The sequence below is a fragment of the Tamandua tetradactyla genome, chromosome 5 (genome assembly GCF_023851605.1).
Source record: "Tamandua tetradactyla isolate mTamTet1 chromosome 5, mTamTet1.pri, whole genome shotgun sequence".
In the NCBI taxonomy this organism is placed as follows: Eukaryota; Metazoa; Chordata; class Mammalia; order Pilosa; family Myrmecophagidae; genus Tamandua; species Tamandua tetradactyla.
Window position 1 is genome coordinate 145,025,327 of NC_135331.1, and position 21,820 is coordinate 145,047,146.

General features: G+C 35.5%; 1 long non-coding RNA gene and 1 other non-coding gene across 2 annotated transcripts; one reads left to right on the forward strand and one right to left on the reverse strand.

Annotated features, from left to right (window-relative positions):
• Window positions 1–1,421: 1,421 nt before the first annotated feature.
• Window positions 1,422–21,212, reverse strand: LOC143682795 (uncharacterized). Its single transcript, XR_013175279.1, has 4 exons — window positions 21,028–21,212; window positions 16,601–16,643; window positions 2,175–2,249; window positions 1,422–1,584 (listed from the first exon to the last, which is right to left on the reverse strand). It is a non-coding gene; the product is annotated as an uncharacterized LOC143682795 (long non-coding RNA).
• Window positions 10,272–10,461, forward strand: LOC143685486 (U2 spliceosomal RNA). Its single transcript, XR_013176707.1, has one exon. It is a non-coding gene; the product is annotated as a U2 spliceosomal RNA (small nuclear RNA).
• Window positions 21,213–21,820: the final 608 nt, after the last annotated feature.

Sequence of the window (21,820 nt, forward strand, 5' to 3'; positions counted from 1 at the left end):
TAACCTTTGATTGTCTGTGGCCCTGGGAAACTTAATTTCACTGAAAAATGGCCCTTTCCCCATTTCTCATCAACCTTTTGATATAAAGACCAAAGAAAACCTAAGGTTTGTCAGCAAGATGGTGGAATATGAATAAAAGGGCTGTTCCATCCCCTCATCTAGACTGAGCCAGCATACAGCAAGATGCCCACAGCATCTGCTCTGCATGGGAAGCACTAAGGGTCTGACTAGATTTGACAGAAGCTCAGGAGTGGTAAAGGAATAACCTTCCAGTAAGCTACAAGAACCACAGATGCCACTGTTTCTGGTTCATGAAACTTGGAGAACATCCTCCAAAGGCAAGAGACCCAGGATATGCAGCCAAGTCCTCTACTATCCCATCTCCTTATGTCCCTATATCCTGGTCCCACAGACTTTTGATATTTCCCTGAACATACAATTGACTTTCAAGCTTTATGCCTTTTGCTTCAGGAAGATCCCCATTCTCTAGTTACTACCAGGTGAAATTGCACTCAGGGCTAATACAGCATTCTCCTTGGTGAAAGCTTTTCTACTCCACCTCCTGTCAAAATGAATTGCTCTTTTCTCTGTGCCCCCATAGCACTTTTATCAAAAAAGTTCTTCTTCATTTTCTATATAGCTTTGGCTGAAAATATTTTCCACTGAATCTCCCCCTTACCCCCCAGAGAATGCTCTTGTATAAAATTTTTCTCAGTTTGATAAGAGGATAAACTTCATTTCTTATAAAGACTTAGTATGCTTTCTCCTCTCAAGTATTGCATTTCCTTCTTTGCCTTTGCTGCTAGGAAACTTAAAGCTGTGTTTTATATTCCTTCTTAGTAATGGTAGGGCTTTTAGTATCTACTCTGCTCCTCATAACCCATTTTTCTCTATTTCTTTTCCTTCTGAATTAATCATTTTTGGGAACCAACTCAAATAATTTTTTAGAAACAAGAAGAGCATAAACAAGGACATGGTCAAAGTGTTACATTAAAATGATACTTGGAGGGCAGTACGACCATGGTTCAGTGGCAGAATTCTCGCCTGCCATGCCAAGTTTGATTCCCAGTGCCTACCCATTGAGGGGGTGGGGGAAAGATATTTGGAGAAGGTATTTCTGTGAATGAGTATAGGAATGAGGTAGGCAGCCTCTCCAGTGCCTACTTAAAACTTAGCTCACTGATAGAATAGGGGAAGAGAGAAGTTACCTCTTAAATTATTTTCCTTTCAAAATCATTCTTTTAGTTTTTGGATAAAAGCTGAAGATTAGATCTTTTAAATGAGGGCATTGGAGGCTTAAGCAAGTCGATTGTGACAGAATTTAAGTCCAGTTTCTATGACTTGGGAACAAAAGGAGGAGAAGAGACTTAATTTGGGAAACTGCACAGGAACTTAGAAATTCGATAACAGATGACCCCATACTGAAGCACCCCTAGGTTAAACCTTAGACTGCAGGAAGAGAGGCTTAGGCTGCTCAATCCTTCTCACCTTAAATCTAGCAGCAGGTGCCACGTCAAGTTGGGAGTCACAGGGGGTAAGGTGGAATGGAAAGAGGAAGGACTCAGTGGGTTCAGCTCTGGGCAGCTGGGACAAAGACAAGAAAACAAAGGCTGGGGTTGGACATATAGCATCCATGCTCTCATTTCCCTGGCCAGTACCTACATGCTGTCCAGTCTAGTCACACTCAGACTTGTCCCTGATTCACCATTTTGTAGCAGGAGCTCCACTCTGAGTCTAAAGAAAGCTAAGAGCTGTGTGCATGAGGTCTTAGGTAAAATGGCCAACAACCGCTACCGCTTTCTGGCCACAGCTCCCTCATCCCTACCAGCTACCTCCAAATCTCCAGCCACCAGGACCTGGGGAAAAGAGTGTGGAAGTATAGACCTGAGGGACTTCTTTTCTCTTTTAAGTCTGCAGTGTCAGAGGTAGATGAAAAAGCAAAGGCAGGAAAGGAGAAGCAAGCCTCATTCCTAATAGTGATTTAAAATTAGAGATGACCCTATGACCTAGCAATCTCCCATCTAGGAATATACTGAAAAGAATGGAAAGCAGGTACTCAGCCAGATATATGGACACCAATGTTCATAGCAGCATTATTCATAACAGCCAAACTGTGGAAGCAATCCAAGTCCACCAGCAGATGAGTGGATAAACAAAATGTGGTATGTACATACAATGGAATATTATTCAGCCTTTTAATGGAGTGAAGAGCTGGTGCAGTCTATGACATGGCAACCCTTGAAGACATCCTGTTGAGTGAAAAAGTCAGACACAAAGGTATAATATTGCATGATTCCATTTCTATGAAACAACTAGAATATGCAAATTCATAGACACAGAAAGTAGAGAACAAGTTATCAGAGGTGGGGAAGGAAGATAAAGGGGGATTAATGCCTCATGGGTGCAAGGTTTCTGTTTGGGCTGATGGGAAAGTTTTGGCAACACTGTGAGTGTGATGGGAGTGTGTTTGGGAGTAGTTGAGATGGGAAAATTCATGACGTATATATGTTACCAATTATAAAAATTATAGAGAGAGAGAGATTAAACAGACAGTAGCAACAAAGGCAACACATGGTCCCCAAATGGATCTAATAATGGTGAATAAAATGCCCAAAAGGACATTACATATAAAATGTAAGCTTTATATCAAGGCTAAAGTTTTTGAACTTGATAGCTCTTCTTAAGGTGGTTACATAAGTAAATATCCTTGTTCTTAGGAAATGTACATAGAAGCATTAAATGTTTAAGGAACAAGTTGTATACAGCCGTCTCTCAGTTGTCCAGAAAAGAGAGAGAGAGAGAGAGAGAGAGAGAAAGGTAGACAGATGGAATTTTATAGCAAATGTGGAAAACATTAATAGTTCTTGGATCTGGGTATCTGTGTGTGTGTATGTGTTGGATGTCTCTGTGTGGAGTTCGTATTATTTCCAACTGTCCTACAAGTTTGAAATTATTTCAAAATAAAAAGTTTAATTAATTAATTACAAATTTTAAAAAGATTAGGTATGAACTCTTTAAATGATGATAATCTGATACTTCTTAGGGAAAGTAATGCTTGTTTTTTCTTACTAACTTTTCTGGCCAAGACAGTGTCAAAGAAGCAGCCTTAAAGCAGGGAGCCCTGAGGTTAAGACTGCCATTTTCTATAGAGGAACTTTCATTCCCCTGCCACTAGCAGTCATAGGAACTGCCTCACCCCTCGATCTTCCTTTTCAAGTTCTCATCTCCAAAAGCAGATCCAACATTCTCGTATCTAATCTTGGAAGGAGATCTCCTACAAGATCCCCTACCAGAGAAGGGGATAGTTACAGCCCAGTTTCTGATCTGATGACAACGACAGTTTCGTGACTTGTCTCTTTCTTTCTGCTTCTGTGTCAGGATCTACCTCTACCACTAGCTGTATCCTCTCTGTGTCTCTGGGAGTATCACTTTTCCTGACAACTGCTGGGTTTCTTGTCGCAGGACAAGCACGCATCTTCATTGGCCACAGAGGGCACCTGGAAGTTTCTTCTGTTTCTTTCTTTCCTTTCTTCGCCTCAATATTCATTAATATTTAAGTGCGTTATTTCCAAAATCGTTGCAGGTTGAAAAATCTTATAAAGCATTTATTATCTCAGCAGTTCAGAGACCAGATTTTACTATTAGCCTCACCAATGCTTTTTTTCCTTCAAGTTTCCTATGATATCTGAAATTAGAAATATTTGCAAATGGAAATTTTACAACTGTTTATTTCCTTAAATTGGCTTCTGTGTTCACTTGTGATAAAAGAATACAGGAATATCTTGAAAATTTAACATCTACTTAATTGGATACTCAGAAGACAATTTCTTTCTTCTTCCACTATTAAATTCAGCCAAAGCAGGGGCCTTAAGATGAAGAGTCTAGGCAAGAGAAGTAACAAGTCATAATTATATAAAAGGCAAATTGGAGGTCACTTTCAAATTAGAAGTTGTCAAATTATTGTTCTCTACTCTGGTGTTTTTTATGGTTGACTTCTTGACAGTTTTTGCCCAATATGAATGCAGATAGTAGCAACGAGGCATCTACATAGCAATACTCAAAAATGTCACTATGGTTTGGTCCAAAAAACAAAATACAGAATATTGGAGGGAAAAAAAATACAAACATTATACTTATTGTTCAAATCATAGCACATTTCAGTGGAGGCTTTTAAAGTGCGCTTTAAAGTGTACTCCCTTTAGTCTACCTGTTTTTCCTTGATGCTATCTAGAAAGTATTATAATAGATATCAATGAAGTTTACTTTGTATATCAAATAAAAGTGAAGTGCAAAAAACACCTGAGAGGAAGGAAAGAAATAAACATCTAGTCATTAAGTATTTATTTGCACTGTGCAATTCTAACATTTTGATGGATGATTAGACCAAATGGTATTTTTTTTCCTAATATTGAAAAACATTTCCCTCAGGCACTCTATGATTTTGTTCTTTCTCAAATAAATACATTTCTAGCATACAAAACTATAATTAAACACATGTCACGACATTTTGATGGACCTCAAACTCAAAATCTGCTGAGTTCCAGTTGTTGTACTGAGCATGACAACTCATTTTGTGAACACCTTGCCTTTATATACATGAAATTCATTTACCATATGATCATTTTGTCTAAAATTCCTCTAGTTCTGAAGCACAAGAGTGTCGCTGGTATGACACATTCCTGGCATATTGTGGTAGACAGAAAAGATAGCAGGAATTTAGGAAATGTGGGTTCTAGATCTGTTATTACAAATTAAGGTAGATTTGAAATACTTTAATTTGATAAGGAAATAACTTCTCCATTTCCCCCCATTTTTTATTAACAATGAATAGCATTTTGAACTAGTAATCATTCGAGGTTGTTCAATCTTGTAGAAAACTCAGGCATAGACTGGTCATTTGCATCTTTGACACTGAGTATGGAATGGGAAGAGGGAATTGGAGGAGTAGGAAAGAAGAAAAAATGTTGGAGGAGAAGGAAAGGAAAAGAAGTTAAAGGTAATGGGCATATTCTCTGCCACTAATTCTATACTGTACCCTTCCTAATGTCTTGTTAATGAAGAACATATGCATAAACTACTTAGCTTGATATAAGTTGAAGTCTTCATTTTCTGCAGAGAATACGAGATACCCAGCCGGCATATACCATCTTTCCTCAATTTGAAGACGTCATCAATTTAATTAGTTTTCTGAGCAAATGGAAAGCATGTGACATTAAATGAACATGTAGATTATGAAGTGTACCCTTATTTGAGATTTTCTAGCTGTGAAAAAAAGTTTTTTAGAAGCCAAAAAATGGGGTATTAGTTCCGTGCCTAGAATTGTGCTAAATGTCACGAGGATATAAGAAACATAAATAAGATGTGAAGAGAGAATCAATCAGAAAAAATAAAGACTCATCTGACTGTTACACTAAAAATTTGCCTCAACAATTTCAGTCCTCAGAGAATGGATGTTAAACAGCTTATATCACTGATTACAAAGAAGAAAATGATTAAAGAAGAAAATGAATAAAGTTAGGTGAGAGACTGAAGGAACAAGAGAAAAAAAGAGATCTGAGTACACCAAAAAGGTAAATCAAGAAAGACAAATCGGTTTACATATTCCTTGTCTTTGAAATTCCTCTTTGATGTAGAACTGGAAAATACATTCTCCTAATGTCCCACTTCTATAAGGAAAAAGACTTAGCTTCCCAAATTCACGTGGTAAATCTAAAAAAACAGTCTGTAAAATATCTTGGTCTCCAGACAACTATTAAGGCATAGAAAGTAAGATTTAAAGGGGTGTATTGAATAATATAAATTAATTATACACACACATACATATACACACACACACTCTGAAAACTGCTTAATTTTCAGAGGTTTCTGATGGTTCATAATAACTGCACATCTACATATGTTCCCTTGGGATTAGTCCATCTGGGAAGCTCACATATGTTCTCGGGTTACTGTATCTCAGCTGTGGCCTAAAGTATTTCAGTTTCTCTATAACCTACATTTTAAAGCTGAAATTGCTCAACCATTCAGCATATTGCCTAATGGTTTTGAAAATATGCTTGGCAAGAAAACCAAGTGCAGAGAGAGGTAAGGAACAATGATACTGCCAAATTAACTCCATTTAAACTCTAAAAAGAGAAAAAAAACAAAGGCAGTGAAATTTCAGTGTTTAGTATTAGATGCCTTTGAATTTTTCTGGTTTAGTCCAATAGAATCAGATCCACTGGCAGAAAACTTCTGGTGTGGGGGGCTGGGCTTTAATTTGTAAAGAGCAGTCTCGATGACTCAGCTGCAGTGGGCTGGAGAATAACTGATGTAGCTTGCTCTTCTTGCCTGTACAGGAATTCCTTCCTTGCCATCCTGGAAAAATGACTTAGTTCTTTTGTTGCTGCTCTTGTAGTATTGTTCTTTGGTCAACTTTATTGAGGTATAATTTACATAAAACAGTTACCAATTTAAGTATACTCACAATTTAATTTTGTGAGCTTTGACTAATGCAGTCAGGTACCCACGCCCAAAATCATGATAGATGATATTTTATAATCCCTAAACGTTCCCTCATGCCCCTTTCCAATCAATTCTCTGCAGTCCCTTCTGGTTCCTAGGAATCACTGATCTAATTTCAGTCGCTATAGTTTTAGCTTTTCATATAAATGGCAACATACAGTATATACCTTTCTGTGTCTGACTTCTTTCGCTTAGCAAAATGCTTTTGGGATTTATCCAAATTGTTTCTTGTATCAGTAGTTGGCGCCTCTTTTAGTTTTGAGTTTAATTCCATTTTATGTATATACTTTATATATTTACCAGTTGACGGATATTTGGGTTGTTGCTTTCGGCTATTATGAATAAAGCTGCTCTCAGTGTGTGGGTAAAAGTCTTTGGATGGCCATTTTCATTTATCTTGGATTATTATCTAGAGATGCGATTGCTGGGTTATATGACAGGAATATGTTAACTTTATAAGAAACTACCAAACTGTTTTCCTTAGTGGCTGTATTATTTTGCATTGCTACTAGCAAGTTATGAGGGTTCCAATTACTCCACATCCACACCAGCAGTGATACTGTCAGTTTTTTAAAATTTTTGCTTTTGGAGTGAATATGTGTGCTGATATTATACAGTGATTTTAATTTGCATTTCCTCAATTACTAATAGTGTTGAGCATATTTTCATGTGCTTATCTGTCATTCATCTATCTTCTTTGATGGAGTGTCTGTTCAAATCTTTTTCCCACTTTTAAATTTAGAAAATTAGATTCTCATCTTATTATTGAGTTGCAGGGGGTTTTCACATATTTAAGTTTAAGTACTTTATTAGATATGTAATTCGCAAGTATTTTCTCCCAGTCCGCAAGTTGTGCATCTGGTATTGTAAATTTTCCATGTTGTTCTTCTTCAGTCATTTTGTCTATTTTTAATTATTTGCATTTTCATATGAATTTTAGCATTAGCTCATCAGTTTCTACAAAGAAGCCTGCTGGGATTCTGATTGATATTGGGTTGACTCTAAAGGTCTACTTAAGGAGAATTAGCATCATAACAACATTTTGTCATTCAGTTCATGGACATCAAATATCTCCATTTATTTAGGTTCTCAAAGATATTTTAAGTTTTCAAAGTGTGCAGGTATTCCACATATCTTACTACATTTACCCCTAAAAATTGCATTTCTGATGCTATTATAAAATAGTATTTATTTTTTATTTCCATTTTTTGCTGCAATATATAAATACATTACCATTTTTATAATTACGTTGTTTTGTGATTTTTAAAATTTGCTTATTAGTTCTAATATCATTTTTTAAGATTCCTTAGGATTTTTTACATAGGCAATCATTTTATCTGTGAAAAAAGACAATTTTATTTCTTTTTACCTGATATGCCTTTTCTTTTTATTGTACTGTCTAGGTTCTCCAGTTGGAGAAAAGGAGTGGGAGCAGTTATCCTTGTCTTGGTTCCAATTTTAGAAATAAAGTATTCTGGCATACACCATTAAATATGATGTATGCTGTACATTTTTCATATATTTCCTTCAACAGATTCTAAAAGTTCTCTTCGGTTTCTAATTTGCAGAGTTGTATTTTTTGAAAATCAAGAATAGATATTAAATTTTGTCAAAACTCTTCCTGCATTATTGAGATAATTTATATTTATTTTATTTTAGTCTTTCAATATGTTAGTGTATATTGATTGATTTTTGAATGTTGAGTCAATCTGACATCCTGGGATAATGCCTGATTTGTTGTAATGGATTATCCCTTTTATATATTGCTGTATTTATTTTGCTAATATTTTCTTAAGGATTTCTGCATTAAAGTACATGAAGGATATCAGCCTATAGTTTTATTTGTTATGCCTTTCTCTGGTTTTGGTGTCAGGATGATTCTAGCCTCATAAAATGAGTTCAGAAGTGTTTCCTCCTCTTCTATTTTTTGGAAGATTTTGTGTAAAATTGATATTATTGATTTCCTAAATGTTTGGTAGAATTGACTGGTAAAGCTGTCTGAGTTTAACTTCTCTTTGAAGGAAAATTATTTGCTATTAATTCAAGTTATTTAATAGATATAAAGCTATTCAGGTTATCTATTTCTTCTTAAATGAGCTTTGGTATTTTGTGTCATTCAAGGAATTTGTTCATTTCATCTAAAATGTTTGAATTTATGGACATTCTTTTAATGTCTGTTATTATATTTAGTAATGCTCCCTTTTCAATTCTTGATATTGTTTATTTGCAACTTTTTTCTTTTTCCCTAATAATCATTATTAGAAATTTAGCAATTTTATTGATTTTTTCAAAGACAATCTATTAGGTTCATCAGTTTTCTATACTACTTTAATGTTTTCTATTTCATAGATTTTTCCCCCTCTTTATTTCTCCTTCATTCTGCTTAGTTTGGTTTTAATTAGCTCTTCTTATTCTAGTTGATATAAAAGTTGTTAGCACTCATTTTGGTCTTTCTTCTTTTCTAATATAAGCACTTAATGTATAAATTTCTCTATAAGCCCTGATTTATCTGAATCCCACACATTCTTTACTTTTTATTTTGAAATAGCTTCAAATTTGCAGGAAAGTTGCAAAAATAATAGAAAAACAATACAAAGAACTCTAACATATCCCACCCAGATACCTAGATTTACCAGTTTTCAGCATTTCACCATATTCCTTATATTATTCTATCATCCATCTATGTCTCTATGTATGCATGCATCTATCTATCTTATCTGTCTATCTATCCATCCATCTATTTTCTAAACATCTGAAAGTCCTTGCATACACATGGTTCTCCTCTAACACTTAACACTTACACATACATTTCTTAAGAATTCACTTATATAACTACCTTAAGTACAGTCATCAAATTCAGTAAACTTAGCATTTATAAAAAAGCACACAGTTCATATTCCAATATTTGTCTATTGTCCCATTAATGCCCTTGTAGATATTTTCTCCTTCAATATAAGTTCTATTCTGGAATCAAGTATTGCATTTAGTTGCCTCAGTCTCTTTAGTCTCTCTCTCTCTCTCTCTCTCTCTCTCTCTCTCTCTCTTTTTAGCTGTGGTAACAAATATACAACATATAATTTCCCCTCTCAACCTTCCCAAGCATATGATTCAATGGCATTAATCGCATTCACAATGTTATGCTACCTCCCCACCATCCATTACCAAAACTTTCAATCACCCCAAACATGTACCCTGAACCAATTAGGCCTTACCTCCCTATACCCCCTCCCCTCAGCCTCTGGTAACCTGTACTCTACCTTCTGTCTTCGAGCAACCACTTCTTTAATTGCAGAGGGAGTGGTATTTAAATTCAAATTTCTAGTAATGCATACCTTGCCCTACTGTCTGCTTCTCAATGTTTTGTGCTCTCTTTTCACTTTATGAATATATAAAGGTATTTTTAAAACGCAATCAATTATCTGCTCCTCCATTTGGAAGCCCTAAGAGGATTTTACTGTGAAAGACCCAAAAGCAAGCACGGGTAGAAGTAGAGAAAGGTGTAGGAGAGGGATATTCAAACACTGAATTACATGCAGCCAAGGAGTGAAGGGGGATTTTATATTCAAGAAGCCAAGTATTGAAATCCAAGATCTTAACTTCTCATGACATGTTTTTAGCATTATATTGTTAGAAAGCTTATAATATATGATTCTGTTTTTGCTGTTTTGGAAGACTGTGAAAACCAGATAAGCTCAGGAACATGGTTATGTGAACATGAATGTAATAGAGAAATGTCAGTGAGGCTTGGCAGGATGGCAGCATACAGTGTCGGTTCTCTGCCTTTTGGTTAACATCAAGTTTAGTATCTGCTCTTATCAGTTTAATATCGGACATATTCTCTATCTGAGGTCAGCATTCTAAATTGATTTTGGGAACTGGGGGTGGAAAAGGGGCTTGTTGCATCCACTCCATGCCTCATTCTGGCATTGCATTATTTCCAGGAATGGTGTATTTCCCATCTAGGATGACTCTTGTACAAGAGAAGCTAAGTTGCTCTAGTGCTTTCTCTTTGGGGAACATTTGCTTCTTTACCTCTTTAGTTAATACTTAGAGGCCTTTAAAAGTCAGGTAGGCTTTTAAGTATAGGCTAAGCTATTTTTCTACAGTTTTTTTTATTAAGATGTAGTTATAAAAAAATTATTAGAGAAGTTGTGGATTTACAGAACAATCATGCATAAAATACAGGATTCCTGTATACCAACCCACTACCAACACTTTGCATTGCTGTGGAACATTTGTTACAATTGATGATAACACTTTTTTGTAACTGTACATTTTTTAAAAGCACAGTAGTTACATTTGTTACAATTGACAAAAGATTATTAAAATATTTCTGTTAACTATCATCCATAGTTAACATACGGTGTATTTTTTTCCACATAGCACCTTATTATTGACACCTTGTATCAGTGATTATATTTGCTTTGATTCATGAAAGAATATGCCAATATTTGTACTATAAACTATAATCTGTCATCTAGAATAGGGTCACTGTGTTATACAGCCCTATGTTTCGTTTTTAAATTTTTATTCTAGTAACATTTGTTTCTCCTTTTAACCACATCACCTATATAATGCAGTGCTGTTAATTACACCCACAATAATGTGCTTCCATCACCACCACCCATTTCCAGTCCTTTGTATAAAAATTCTGTACAAATTAAGCATCCATTCCCCATTCTCTAACCCCAACCTACCCCCAGTAACCCACATTCTAGTCTCTAATTCTATGAGTTTGCTTATTATAATTAATTCATATCAGTGAGATCATACTATATTTGTCCTTTTGTGTCTGGCTTATTTCAGTCAGCATAATATCCTCGATGTTCACCCATGTTGTTGCATGCATCAGGACTTTATTCCTTTTTATGGCTGAATAATATTCCATTGTATATATATATACCACATTTCATTTATCCATTAATCAATTGATGGAGATTGGGTTGCTTCTAACCTTTAGCAATTGTGAATAATGCTACTATGAATATCAATGACCAAATATCTGTTTGAGTCCTTGTTATCAATTCTTCTGGGCATATATCTAGTAGCAAGATTGCCTTGTCATATCATAATTCTATACTTATCTTCCTGAGGAAATGCTCAACTATTTTCCAAAGCAGATGTGCCATTTTACAATTCCTACTAGCAATAAATTATTGCTCTTATTTCTCTACAATCTCTCTAAAACCAGTAGTTTTCTGTTGTTTTTAAAATAGTGGCCATTCTATTGGGTATAAACTATTTCATTGTGGTTTTAATTTGCATTTCCCTAATAGCTAATGATGATGAGCATCTTTTCATGTACTTTTTTTTTATCCACTTGTATATCTTCTTTGAAGAAATGTCTATTCAAGTCTTTTGGCCATTTTTAAATTGGGTTGTTTGTCTTTTTCTTGTTGAGTTGTAAGATTTTTTTTATGTACTTGGATATTAAACCCTTATTGGATATGTGGCTTCCGCATATTTTCTCCCACTGAGTAGGTTGTCTTTTCACTTTTGTGATTTATTGATTCATAGCCTCATTCCATTACAATTAGAGAAGATGCTTTTTATAACTTCAATCTCTTTAAATTTATTAAGACTTGCTTTCTGACACAACATGTTTTCTATCGTGAAGAATGATCCATTTGCCCTTGAGAAGAATGTACATCCTGTTGTTTTGAGTGCAATGTTTTGTCTAAGTCTGTAAGGTCTAGTTCTTTTATCATATTATTCAAGTTCTCTGTTTCCTTATTGAGTGTGTGTCTAGATGTTCTAGATGACAGTTCTGTTGAGACAGAAGTCTCCGGCTATTATTGCAGAGGTGTCTGTTTCTCTCTTCAGTTTTCCACAGTCTCATATACTTTGGGGCACCACGGTTAGCTGCATAAATATTTATGATTGTTATTTCTTCTTGGTGGATTGCCCCTTTTATCAATATTTAGTGTCTTTCTTTGTTTCTTATTAACAGCTTTTGACTTAAAGTCTATTTTTTCCAATATTAGTATAGCCACTCCAGCTCTTTTTTGGTTACTATTTGCACAGACTATCTTTTTTCCAACCTTTCGCTTTCAACCTTTTTGTGTCATTGGGTCTAAAGTGAGTCTCTTGTAAAGAATATATATATTTTTCAGAAATAGAAAAACCAATAAGCAAATTTATCTGGAAGGGCAGGGTGCCCCGAATTGCTAAAAACATCTTGAGGAAAAAAAACGAAGCTGGAGGTCTCGCGCTGCCTGACTTTAAGGCATATTATGAAGCCACAGTGGTCAAAACAGCATGGTATTGGCATAAAGATAGATATATCGACCAATGGAATCGAATAGAGTGCTCAGATATAGACCCTCTCATCTATGGACATTTGATCTTTGATAAGGCAGTCAAGCCAACTCACCTGGGACAGAGCAGTCTCTTCAATAAATGGTGCCTAGAGAACTGGATATCCATATGCAAAAGAATGAAAGAAGACCCATCTCTCACACCCTATACAAAAGTTAACTCAAAATGGATCAAAGATCTAAACATTAGGTCTAAGACCATAAAACAGTTAGAGGAAAATGTTGGGAGATATCTTATGGATCTTACAACTGGAGGCGGTTTTATGGACCTTAAACCTAAAGCAAGAGCACTGAAGAAGGAAATAAATAAATGGGAACTCCTCAAAATTAAACACTTTTGTGCATCAGAGAACTTCATCAAGAAAGTAGAAAGACAGCCTTCACAATGGGAGACAATATTTGGAAATGATATATCAGATAAAAGTCTAGTATCCAGAATTTATAAAGAGATTGTTCATCTCAACAACAAAAAGACAGCCAACCCAATTACAAAATGGGAAAAAGACTTGAACAGACACCTCTCAGAAGAGGAAATACGGATGGCCAAGAGGCACATGAAGAGATGCTCAATGTCCCTGGCCATTAGAGAAATGCAAATCAAAACCACAATGAGATATCATCTCACACCCACCAGAATGGCCATTATCAACAAAACAGAAAATGACAAGTGCTGGAGAGGATGCGGAGAAAGAGGCACACTTATCCACTGTTGGTGGGAATGTCAAAGGGTGCAACCACTGTGGAAGGCAGTTTGGCGGTTCCTCAAAAAGCTGAATATAGAACTGCCATACGACCCAGCAATACCATTGCTAGGTATCTACTCAAAGGACTTAAGGGCAAAGACACAAACGGACATTTGCACACCAATGTTTATAGCAGCATTATTTACAATTGCAAAGAGATGGAAACAGCCAAAATCTCCATCAACAGAAGAGTGGCTAAACAAACTGTGGTATATACATACGATGGAATATTATGCAGCTTTAAGACAAGATAAACTTATGAACCATGTAATAACATGGATGGACCTAGAGAATATTATGCTGAGTGAATCCAGCCAAAAACTAAAGGACAAATACTGTATGGTCCCACTGATGTGAACGGACATTCGAGAATAAACTTGAAATATGTCATTGGTAACAGAGTTCAGCAGGAGTTAGAAACAGGGTAAGACAATGGGTAATTGAAGCTGAAGGGATACAGACTGTGCAACAGGACTAGATACAAAAACTCAAAAATGGACAGCACAATAATACCTAATTGTAAAGTAATCATGTTAAAACACTGAATGAAGCTGCATCTGAGCTATAGGTTTTTGTTTTGTTTTGTGTTGTTTTGTTTTGATTTTACTATTATTACTTTTATTTTTTTCTCTATATTAACATTCTATATCTTTTTCGGTTATGTTGCTAGTTCTTCTAAACCAATGCAAATGTACTAAGAAATGATGATCATGCAGCTATGTGATGATGTTAAGAATTAATGATTGCATGTGTAGAATGGTATGATCTCTAAATGTTGGGTTAATTTCTTTTTTTCCGTTAATTAAAAAAAAAAAAAAAAGAGAAGGGATAATTGGAGATGAAGGGATACAGACTGTACAACGGGACTGGATATAAAAACTCAGAAATGGACAGCACAATACTACCCAATTGTAATGCAATTATGTTAAAACACTGAATGAAGCTGCATGTGAGGTATAGGTTTTTTGTTTTTGTTTTTTTTGTTTTTTTTCTTTCTATTATTGTTTTAATTCTTATTCTGTTGTCTTTTTATTTCTTTTTCTAAATCGATGCAAATGTACTAAGAAATGATGAATATGCAACTATGTGATGTTATTAAGAATTACTGATTGTACATGTAGATTGGAATGATTTCTAATTGTTTTGTTAATTCTTTTTTTAATTAATAAAAAAAAAAGAAAAAAAAAAAAAAGAATATATAGATCGTATAGTTGGATCATGCTTTTTTTTTTTATCCATCCGCCAAACTGTGTCTCTTGATTAGGTTGCTTAATCCATTAACATTCAGTGTTATTGCTGTAAAGGCAGTGCTTCTTCCACCATATTATCTCTTGGTTTTTACACATTGTATCTTTTTTAATGTCCCTCTTTTCTTTTATTGCAATCTCCTTTTCTGAATAGTTGATCTTTTGTGATGTGTCTGACTGATCCCTTTCTTATTTCTGTTGCTGTATATTTTTAAAAAACTTTCTTTCTGGTTACCGTGGGGTTTATATTATACAGCCTACATTTATAACCTACTAATTTGAAAAGGTGCCACTTAGTTTCAATAGCATAGATGTTTTCTGCTTTCATATCCATCTGTTTCTTCTCTTTATGTTGTTTTTGTCCCACTTTACCACTTTATATTTTGCATGTCCATTATTGGAAAACACACCTTTTTCTTGTTCAATTGTATTAGACTCTTACAAAAATTTTAGAGTAAAGGTGCAAATTAAAGATAGAGTACTACTAGGCTTTAATTTAACCTTATGGTTTTCCTTGCTGATAATATTCATTTCTTCACACCTGTTGATAAACTCTCTCAGTTCGTGTTTATCTGTGACTATTTTAAACTATCCCTCACTTTTGAATGACAGCTCACCAGATAAAGAATTATTATTCAGTCCTAAACACTGCCTTCTTGCTGTCATGGTTTCTGATGAGAAATAGGCATTTTTGGATTGAGAAGCCATTAATGTGGTGAGTCGCTTTTCTCTTGCTGTTTTCAGAATTCTCTCTTTATCTTTGGCATTTGACGTTCTGATTAGTATGTGTCTTAGAGTAGGTCTATTAAGATTCATTCTATTTGCAGTACTTTGTGCTTCTTGGACATGGATGTTTATGTCTTTCATAAGAGTTGGGAAGTTTTTAGCCATTATTTCCTCAGATATTCTTTCTTCCCCTTTTTCTTTCTCTTCTCCTTCCGTGACACCCATGATGTATATATTTGTGTGCTTCATGCTGTCACTCAAGTCTGAGATATTACTCACATTTTTTTCTGTCCTTTTCTCTATCTCTTCTTCTTACTGTATGATTTTGATTGTCCTGTATTCTAGCTCATTCATTCTTTCTTCTGCCTGTTCAAACCTGCTGTTGTGTGCCCTATTATATTTTTAAAAAATATTTTTATTGAAAAATTTTTACACACATACAGTCCATACATGGTGTACAATCAGTGGCTCACAATATCATCACATAGTTGCATATTCATCACTATGATCATTTTAGAACATTTGCATCACTCTAGAAAAAGAAATAAAAAGAAAAAACTCATATATTCCATATCCCTTACCCCTTCCTCTCATTGACTACTGTCTATAGTATTTTTAATCTCTACTATGGTGTCTTTCATCCCCATAATTTCTATTGTGCTTATTTTTATACTTTCAAATTCTTTATGCTCATACATTGTCTCCTTAATATCCTTTAACTAATACAAGGTATTAATAATAGGGCAGTTTATGGAAAAATATACCTAAAGTAAACTATGAATGATAGTTAATAGAACAATTTTATTAATCTTTCATCAATTGATAGGAAGTATAATTACAAAAAAGTGCTATCACCAATTGTATAAATGTTCCACATCAATGCAGGGGTGGAGTTTTGGTTTGCTAAAGCTGCCAGAATGCAATATATCAGAAATGGAACAGCTTTTGTTTTCTTTGTGTGTGTGTGTGTGTGTGTGTGTGTGTGTGTGAATAAAAAAAATAAATTTCCAAGTACATTTTAACAAGTAGGTATAGAACAGATTTTAAGGTTGGTATACGTTACAGTTTCACGATTTTTCATTTTTTCTTCTAGTTGCTCCAAGACACTGAAAATGAAAGAAAATATCAATATAATGTTTCACCAGTCTTACTCATTTGTTAAATTCTATCTTTTCTGTTATACTCCTCCTTCTATTTTTTTATTTTTTGTGATAAATAACATACATTCAAAAAAGCAATAAATTTCAAAATATATCGCAACAATTAGTTGTAGAACAGATTTCAGAGTCTTGTATGGGTTACAATTCCACAATTTTGGGATTTTACTTCTAGCTGCTGTAAGGTCCTAGAGACTAAAAGAAATATCAATATAATGATTAAGCAATCATACTCATTTGTTAAACCCTACCTTCTCTGTATAACTTTACCATCGCCTTTGATCTTTCTCCCACTAAAGGGGCATTTGGGCTATGCCCATTCTAACGTTTTCATCTTGAAAGGCGCTGTCAATAATATAGGAGAGGAGGATGGAACAAGTTGAACTTTGGAAGAGGTTGGTCCCTCTGCTTTTCATGACTTATCTGGTCCAGGGATCCATTTGAAGGCTGTTGGTTTCTGGAAAGTCACCCTAGTACATGAAACCTTTGTAGAATCTTATATATTGTACTATATATTCTTTAGGATGGTCAGGAATGGTTTTGGTTGGGGGTTGGCAAGTTATGATAAGTAGCAATGTCTAGCTGAAGAATGCATAATGGTGACCTTCAGTGTAGCCTCTCAACTATTTTGACTCTCTCAGCCAGTGATACCTTATTTGTTTCATTTCGTTCCCCTCTTTTGGTCAAGATGGCATTGTTGATCCCATGGTACCAGAGCCAGTCTCGTCCCTAGTAATCATCTCCCCCACCACCAGGGAGACTTTCACCCCTGGATGTTATGTCCCACGTAGCAGGGAGGGCAATGGTTTCACTTGCAGAGCTGGGCTTAGAGAGAGAGAGGCCACATCTGAGCAACAAAAGAGGTCCTCCAGAGATGACTGTTAGGCTAAGCTTCTCTCCTACAAATGTAAGCTTCACAAGAGTAAGCCTCAAGATCAAGAGCTTGGCCTATTGATTTGGGTGTCCCTAATGTTTGACAAAAAATGAAACAGCTTTTAAAAGTAGATTTATTAAATTGCAAGTTTACAGTTCTTAGACTGTGAAAATGTCCCAATTAAGGCACCAACACAAGAGGTTACCTCACTCTAGAAAGGCTGATTGCCATCAGAACACCTCTGTCAGCTGGCATCTGCAGGTCCCTTGTTCCTGGACTCCATTGCTTTTTTTTTTTCAGCTTCTGTTTCCTGTGGGGGTTCTTCACTTGGCTTCTTCAGGGCTGGGTTTCATTTCTTGGCTTCTCTTGACTCTCTCCAGATTCTGGTTTACTTAACATCTCATGGGAAGGCACATGGCACATCATGACATCTGCTGAGCCTAGCATCTCCCAGTGTCTGGGTCTTGTGTTGACTCTTTCAGCTCTGTCGCTTCTGCTCTCCAAGTATCTGCATCTGAGGTTTCTCTAAAGTGTTTCCCCTTTTAAAGGACTCTAGCAAACTAATCAAGACCCACCTCGAGTGTGTGGAGTCACATCTCCATGTCATCAAAAGGCCATCTTCATGGAAGTAAGGTAACCAAAAGGTCATACCCACAACTGGGTGCGTCACATCTCCATGGAAACAATCCAATCAAACTTTCTCACCCTAAATAATAGGTCTGGCCCCTGCAAGATTGGATCAGGGTTAAAACATGGCTTTTCTGGGGTACATAATCATTTCAAACTGCTACAGTTGGTATATGGGAATCCTGTATTTTATACATGATTGTTCTGTAAACCCACAACTTCTTTTATAAAATTTTTAAAAAAATTTATGGAATTTACGTAAATAAAAACAGTTATTCATGAAATAGCTCTCTAAATTTTAGAAACTTCCTCCCATTATGAGTCAGAGTCACATGAAAACTTCAAAAATTTGAAGTTGATTTTCACGGCTGATCCAAACCATTCTTCTTACCAGTTTAGAAGATCATTCACCCCTCATGTGTCCTTTCTCCCAAACTCATCATCATCTTTTCCTAGGCATTCCTCTAGGGATTCTTCTTGGTAACTGGACATGAATGTAAAATGAGGCCCCTGATATTGAGCACAATGTGCAGGTGTCTTCTGATTGTATCCATGCAGAGTAAGAATGTCTTTTTCTATATTCTGGATATTAGTTATATAAAAGCGTGATTAAGGGTTTCATTACTTTTATTTCCAATCTTGTCTTATGAATTACATTTCACTTGAAATTGGCTAGAACCCCTGTGTTGGTTTGAAAGAATGTAGGGACACTAGAAAAGCCATGTTTTAATCAAAATCCCATTTCATAAAGGTAGAATAATCCCTATTCAATACTGTATGTTTGAAACTGTAATCAGATCATCTCCCTGGAGATGTGATTTAATCAAGAGTGGTTGTTAAGCTGGATTAGGTGATGACAAGTCTCCACACATTTGGGTGGGTCTTGATAAGTTTCTGGAGTCTTATAAAAGAGGAAACATTTTGGGGAATGGAGATTTGGAGAGAGCAGAGAATGCTGTAGCACCACGAAGCAGAGTCCACCAGCCAGCGACCTTTGGAGATGAAGAAGGAAAACGCCTCCCAGGGAGCTTCATGAAACAGGAAGCCAGGAGAAGAAGCTAGCAAATGATGCCTGTGTTCACCATGTGCACTTCCAGACGAGAAACCCTGTGTTCGCCATGTGCCCTTCCACTTGAGAAAGAAACCCTGAACTTCATCGGCCTTGTTGAACCAAGGTATCTTTTCCTGGATGTCTTTGATTGGACATTTCTTCTTTTTTTTTGAGGTTTAAATGTACTTTTTAAAAAAAAATTTTTATTAATTTTTTTAAATATGACAAGAAAGAAACACATTCTTAACATATAATCATTCCGTTCTACGTATATAATCAGTAATTCACAATATCATCATATAGTTGCATATTCATCATCATTATCATTTCTTAGAATATTTGCATCAATTCAGAAAAAGAAATAAAAGAACAGAAAAATAAAACGAAAACAGAAAATAAAAAAAATTATACATACCATACCCCTTACCCCTCCCTTTCATTGATCACTAGCATTTCAAACTAAATTTATTTTAACATTTGTTCCCCCAATCATTTATTTTTATTCCATATGTTCTACTTGTCTGTTGACAAGGTAGATAAAAGGGGCATCAGACACAAGGTTTTCGCAATCACACTGGCCTAAGAGTCACCCCCAGGAGAGCCTCTTTTGTTGCTCAGGTGTGGCCTCTCTCTCCAGCCAACACAACAAGCAAACTCACCACCCTCCCTCTATCTATGTGGGACATGACTCTCAGAGTTGTGAACCTTTCCTAGCAATGTGAGACAGAAATCCGAAAATGAGCTGAGATTCAGCATCAAGGGATTGAGAAAAACCCTAGAATGAGCTGAGACTCAGCATCAAGGGATTGAGAAAATCTACTTGACCAAAAGGGGGAAGAGTGAAATGAGACAAATAAAGTGTCAATGGCTGAGAGATTCCAAACAGAGTCGAGAGGTTATTCTGGAGGTTATTTTTATGCATTAAGTAGATATCACCTTGTTATTCAAGACGTAGTGGAGAAACTGGAGGGAACTGCCTGAAAATGTAGAGCTGTGTTCCTGTAGCCATGTTTCTTGATGATGATTGTATAATGATTGGACATTTCTATAGCCTTGTTTTAACTGGGACATTTCCTTGGCCTTAGAACCGAAAACTAGCAACTTATTAAATTCCCTTTTATGAAATCAATTCTGTCTCTGGTATATTGCATCCCAGCAGCTAGCAAACTAGAACAACCCCTTATCCTTTTTCACATTTGTAGTCATTTGTCTTCTATCCTGTGTTTGTGCTTTTGAAGTTTATTTAATCCCATTAAATTGCATCCTCTTTAATAGGCCTTATCATTTCTATTACTGTTGAGACCAATTTGTTCTCCAAGCATTGCAGCTAATGTTGTTTCATATTATTTGTGATTCCTCAGACATCAGATATCATTGATAGCTCAGCAATTTGACATATTTTCTTAGTACATATTAACTTGCAAAATCCCTGAGGTCAGAAACCACTTTTTATTTTTCAGTCCCAGGTATCTGTGAGAATGCCAGGCACTTAGTATGTGCTCAATAAATGTTTGTTGTTTATCAGTCCTGAAAAATTGAGTCGTTCAAAGTAGGAGAAAAAATAAATTTAGAGCAACTAAATTCTTCCTCTCTCTGTGTTTGTTTGTTTATCTAGGCTAAAATTCCCTTATATCAATGTTAATTTTGCCCTTTCCTATCTCATTGGTATTTCTTTCTGACAGAGAAAACAGAAGCAAAGTAAAAGTTGAGACATTTTACTTTCTTTCTGTCATCCATGCCATTTCATGCCATTCATCCAAATCAATGAAATGATGTCTTACCTTGTCTACTCCAAGAACAATTCTAAAAAGTCTCTTGGTTGTCATAAACAGTATGTACAAAACTCAACTAATTCCAGTGTTTGGCCTTATTTTCAATTGTGATAGATTGAACATGGCTGTGAATTCTTTGTCCATCTGTCCACCATAAGATGGGATCTCTGTCTCACCCTTCTTGAAACTGGGCTGGACTTATGATTGTTTGGGTCATGGGGACAAGGTTGCCATGGGGATGGTAGACCACCATAACAGAAGACAGCCTGGGTGCCTGAGAATTTTATGGAGCAGATTCACAAGTCTTTGAACCATTGGACTTTTACTTTATACTGAAATAAACTTCTGTTTTATCAATCTACTATTATTTTGAGTCCCTATTATATGTAGCTCAACCTAATCCTAATGAATAGAAATTCTTTGTTCTATCAGAACAGATCATTTGAATCCAGAACAGTGATTTCTAAGTAATTTTTTAAATTTCAAAGGTTCTTCTTGTTTTTCGTTTTATGCTTATCATCCAAAAACTGAGAGGTAATGGAAATTGGATAGAAGGCTGACTAGATAATGATACAGAAGTTAGACTCCTGAAGCACATGACTTTATGCCGACTGGAAGAGTTCTGCGGGATTCCTAATCTTCTTATGAGAACATTACGGTATTTATGTCTTATTTTCTTTTGACTTTCTCCTGGAAACCTTAAATCATATGTAGACTATCAAACATAATAGCACAAGAATACTGTCTTATATTTTCCTCTAATTATTTCTTATGTGTTAGTCTTGCTTCTCTAATGAGACAG